Raw genomic sequence first — 5,723 nt, forward strand, 5'->3', positions numbered from 1 at the left:
TACCAATCAACGATACCACGTTGCAAATTCTTCAGCAAAAGCATCCTAGAGGTCAACCAAAGATTGACGAGCTGATTGTTCAGGGACCATTCAACAAAATCGACCCCACGCTTTTTGAAGCCATCGATGAAGAACTCATAAAAAGTATGGCAGCTAAAACAAAAGGTTCTTCCGGCCCCTCCAAGATCGATGCACAAATGTGGCAACGTATCCTTTTGTCAAAAAACTTCGGTGATCGTTCTAGTGATTTATGCAAGGCGATTGCAAGGATGACGAGAATCATGTGCACTGAACAATGCAACAAAGAATCCGGTAGGGACATGGAGGCGTTCTTATCGTGCACCCTGATACCTTTGGATAAGAACCCCGGCATTCGACCGATCGGCATCGGGGAAGTTCTTAGACGCATCGTTGGAAAGACTGTTACAACATTCCTGAGGAATGAAATACAAGAAGCAGCTGGCAATCTCCAACTGTGCGCTGGTCAGCTGGGTGGATGTGAGGCTGCAGTGCACGCGATGGCAGACATCTACAACGACGAGAACACAGACGGTGTTCTACTGGTCGACGCTTCAAATGCATTTAACAGCATAAATCGTGAAGTTATGATGCACAACATTAACATCCTTTGTCCAACCCTTGGCGATGTTTGCTACCAACTGCTATTCGAACCACGTCCGTCTGTTTGCGATTGGAGGAGCAGAGCTGTCGTCTTCTGAAGGTACAACACACAGGAGATCCGATCGCTATGGCTCTCTACGGCATATGTTTGCTTCCCTTGACCGACACCCTCCGAAACGTACCAGATACCAAACAAGTCGCGTACGCTGACGACATCACTGGTGCTGGTAAACTTGTTGCACTACGCAAGTGGTGGGATGACCTAACGCAACTCGGTCCAACTATCGGCTACTACCCAGAACCTTCTAAGTCATGGTTGATAGTAAAACCCGAAATGTATCAAACGGCACTCGACACATTCGAAGGTACGTCTATAAAGATCACAGCAAAGGGGCATAAACATCTCGGTGCTTCTGTTGGGGAAAAAAGCTACAAGAAGGAATTCGTTTCAAATAAAGTCGAAACCTGGGTTAAAGAAATCAAAACTTTGTCAGACATTGCAATAACTCAACCCCAAGCTGCGTATGTCGCCTTCGTTATTGGCTACCGGCAAAAATTCAACTATATCATCCGAACTCTAGACGATATATCAGAATTGCTTCGACCCATCGAAAATGTCATCCGTTTTCACCTCATACCAGCCATATGTGATGGCAGACAGTGCTCCGATATTGAAAGGAAGATCCTCTCGTTTCCGATCAAGATGGGAGGCCTTGGAATCATCAACATCGAGGATGAGGCTAAATTTCAAAACGAAACAAGTCGTTTGGCAACTAAAGTGCTAGTCGAGCGCATCATAACACAATCAAATGAATCAATTGATCCAAGTCAATCGAAAAAGATGTTGAAATCACTAGCCGCTAAACGAATTGGAGAACAAAAACGATCACTCGATCAAATCGTTCAACAACTCCCATCAATCAACCAAAAAGCTTTGGAAATCGCTTCATCTCAAGGTGCTTCCTCGTGGCTGACCACTCTTCCACTGAAAGAAGAGAATTTTGTATTGAATAAACGTGAATTCGCTGACGCACTCCACATGAGGTATGGCTGGGAAATGAAGCGACTGCCCATCAAATGTGCCTGCTCAGCCAACTTCACAATCGACCATGCGCTATCTTGCCATCTTGGCGGCTACGTTATCCATCGACATAACAACGTTCGCGATACTCTGGCAACCATGATGAATGAAGTCTGTCACGACGTGTCGATCGAGCCCCAGCTTATGGATTTGTCTCGTGAACAGGTCGATTTACCACGCTCATCTGTTACTGGGAATGAAGCTAGGGCGGATGTTAGTGCTAATGGATTTTGGCAGCGGTATCAAAGAGCATTTTTTGACGTGAAGGTTTGCAACCTTTTAGCTCCGAGCTATCGCATAAAATCTATTGGCACTACATTCACTTCCCTTGAAAAGCAAAAGAAGAGAGCATATAACGAACGGATTCTTCAAGTTGAGAAAGGGACTTTCACCCCATTAGTATTTGGTGCTACAGGTGGTGTAGCCCGAGAATGCTCAATTTTTATGAGCAGGTTAGCTGATAAAATCTCGGCAAAACAAAAATGCTCGAAAAGTGAGGTTGTGAATGGCATACGACGCAAAATTTCCTTCGTTTTGATCCGATCAGTGGTTGCTTGCCTGAGAGGTGAACGATCGAGTCGTTCGTTTACCCCAGAACAAGCGGCACTGAAGGACTCCAAACTGACGGAAATTTTGACGTCCTTGCATGTTTGAGTGTTGTGGGTTAGACGATTACATAGGCTACTTTTTCGAGGGTTTCTTTTCAGTTTTTCATCATTTTGGTCTTTTCAGGTGTTTCATTGTTCTCTTTTTTTACAATTTATACAAAAGTATGTTTGTTAATNACTAGCGATTTTTAAAAAAAAACTTAGAAAAAAAGACCCTGGCACTCAAAGGGTTAATATATTTGACTCATGTTGTATATCATTTTGAAAAAAGTTTTGTTTTGTTAAAAAAAAAAAAAAATTATTCCTTTAAAAAATGATATTTTACAGAACGATGTTAAATATCCCGATAAACCGGCATTGGATACCGGTGGTCTGGCTCGACGCTTCCATCCGACCGTTCGATATTACGACCCGACCTTTTGACATCACGACCTGACCCTTTTATATTACGACCCGACCCTTTGACATTACGACCCGACCCTTCAATATTACGACCCGACCCTTTGACATTACGACCCGACCCTTTGACATTACGACCCGACGGTTCGACCCGACGACCTGACCTTTTGACATTACGGCCCGACGGTACGACCCGACGATCTGACAGTTTGACATTACGGCCCGACGTTTTGATTTTGACACCGATCTGACTTTATAATGCTCATAATCAAATATCGTGCATTTTTGATGAGCTCTTTTATCCATAGGTGAAACCTTATTGGCTCATCTGAGCCCTAGAAATTAGATCAGACGAGATTCTGACCAGTGGCGTTGTGGCAGGGGGGGGGCCAGCGGAGCTTTTTTAAAGGGTAGCCGAAGAGCAAGGGGCGCCAAAAGATATTTTTTTAAACGCCCCAATCTCAAAAATCATACTTTATGCACCTTAAATTGCGCCCAGGACCAATTTTACTGAGATAATTTTAAAATATATGCAATTTTTTTCGCTCGCCTCGCTCGCAATACAGTTAACTGGTAACTTCTTTGCAATCTAGCTAATTTACAAGTTTTTTTGTGTACAATATAGCATTATTAAATGAAAATCTAACAGCACCTCAAGACGAATTTACTGACAACAATATTGTAATCATAAAACATCAAATTTTTCGCTCGCATTAAAATTTTTTTCTTTAAGTTTCTTTTCACTCTAGCAAGTGTCAAGTTTGTCTATTTTTATTTAGTGAGGTATCTTGGCAGTCGATTTTTAAATATTTTCTAGTCGGCCCCTACCATGTTGGGGCCTGTTTTTCCCTTTTCCATTCATCAAAGATATAACTACTCTTCTCCACTAAATATTTCCTTCCTCGTTATGCCTAGGCAAATGAATTAGTAAAAAGTTTAGAAACTAGTGGGTGGGGGCACCACTTTGGAAAATTGGGGGGGGGGCGCCATTTAAAAAATATTGATTTTGGCCCCTCCAGAAAAATTTTCCCACAACGCCACTGATTCTGACATCAGTGTAAGAAAATATAAAATATTTGGACTAAAAAAGGCCTGTAAACTTGGCAACCCTTCATCAGATGATTAGATTTTTCGATCAATGTTTTCTTTAAGGTATACTCTATTGCTTGATACTTTCCTCGAAAATTCTCCAGCGACTTTATGTCTACAAATTGAGTCTGAAATCGTGTGACTTTTCATTTTCTGGCTTGAGAAAATATCTTTTCAAAACAAAATTTTACGGATAACGAAATTGAACTTGTTTCGTGGACGATCATTTTCGTACATTAGAAGGCTAAAATCTACAATTCACGATATTCATGACATAATCTTTTATACGGAAGCACCCGAGATAACCCGGAACTAGTGGCAAAATAACAAAAGACTAGTGGCAAATTTTGCCACTAGTTCCGGATTATTTTGTGTGCTTCCGTATAAAAGATTACATCATGAATATCATGAATACTGATAGTAGGAATGTTCGGAGCAATCTTGAGTTCTACTAAAAAATCTTATTTCATCGGGCGAGCTTAGAATTTCTTTTGATATATTTCATAAATAAAGAAATCAAAAAACTTTAAAGAACAATTACCGACTTAAATTCAACTCCTGTTTTTCTTTTTATCTCCATGTTAAAAGTTTGGAGATTTGATGTTTCACCAAAGATTACACTGGATAAACGACTCATAAAACGGTGGAGAGCGATCATTGTATTTCCATTGTTTCAGAAAACAATTTATGATCTAGCTTTGTCCGCAAAGGACAACTGTCATGGCGGCTCGAACATATCTGAATTTTAAAAATGTTTATCAGTCTTAGTTTTAAAAAGTTCTCTAGCTCTTTCTTTTTGTACATTTGCAGAAAAAAAAGTTTGAAACAAAGGCTAGCATACCAAGCCGGTTACATTTTTGAAATCTAGTGTGAGAAAATCATCATTAGACAAGAAATTCAGACAAAATGCTTATAGTGACACGAAATTTTCAATTGGAAATATCTTTCCAAAACTGTTTCCGGAAGAGCTGAAATTAACAAACATAAGACTTGAGTGTCTTGGCTCCACTGTGGTATGAAAATCTTTTGGTGGCACGTGGTGGCAAGGTTGTTTTTTTTATGTTGAAGTTTGAAAATTTCCGGTGTCAACATTCAATTTCTTATACACAACACAACACGTCTTTTGCATCTTTCTCACAGCTTGAAACGTCATAAGAACTTATAATTAGCTAAGTAGAAGAATCGACTCTCACAGGAAGGTTTGAAGTCTCTTTTGGGAATTGGATGAGTGATTTTCGATAAGAAATATATAAAACGCAATTAAAATGCTTCGAAAAATCATTTAATGAGGGAAGAAGAGTGAACAATAATATCATTACTGGGGGTGGGGCGTACCAGTTTGTCGGTGTGTCGGTATTGACCTTTTTTTGCGTCGATATATCGGTGATTAACAAAAAATGTGTCGGTATTTCGGTGTTTGAGATGCTTTTCGGTGACGGAAAATGTTAAATTTTCAATCGGTGATACGGTCATTTTTCTCAAAACGTCGAAGAAATTGTGCTAAAATCAAGGGTTATTTCTCAGAAATCCCTCCTATGTGATATGTCATATTATAATTTTGAAAAAAAAATAAGCAAAATGTTATATAACATTTTTTATCTACTTGGAAATACTATTCATCTTTTGTCGACAGCTTTAAAAAAATGTCGGTGTCGGTATTTCGTAAAAAATGTGTCGGTATTGCGGTGATTTTGTGAAAAACTGTCGGATTTCGGTGTCCAGGACCCTCGTACGCCCACCACTTACTGCGGACATAGCTAGAACATGGGAAATCGGCAAAAATCTGTTACTTGTATAACCAGTGTATAATAAATCCTTGGTTTCACAGAAAAGTGCCAGCAAGGGGTATTTCGGTTCCCGTATCTTCCGAAGTACTAATTTTTTGTTTGCCTTGAAATTTCACAACCTTCTTAACCTAAGGTTGA

Source organism: Clytia hemisphaerica, unplaced genomic scaffold (genome assembly GCF_902728285.1).
Source record: "Clytia hemisphaerica strain Z4C2 unplaced genomic scaffold, Clytia hemisphaerica genome assembly, whole genome shotgun sequence".
NCBI classification, from domain to species: Eukaryota; Metazoa; Cnidaria; class Hydrozoa; order Leptothecata; family Clytiidae; genus Clytia; species Clytia hemisphaerica.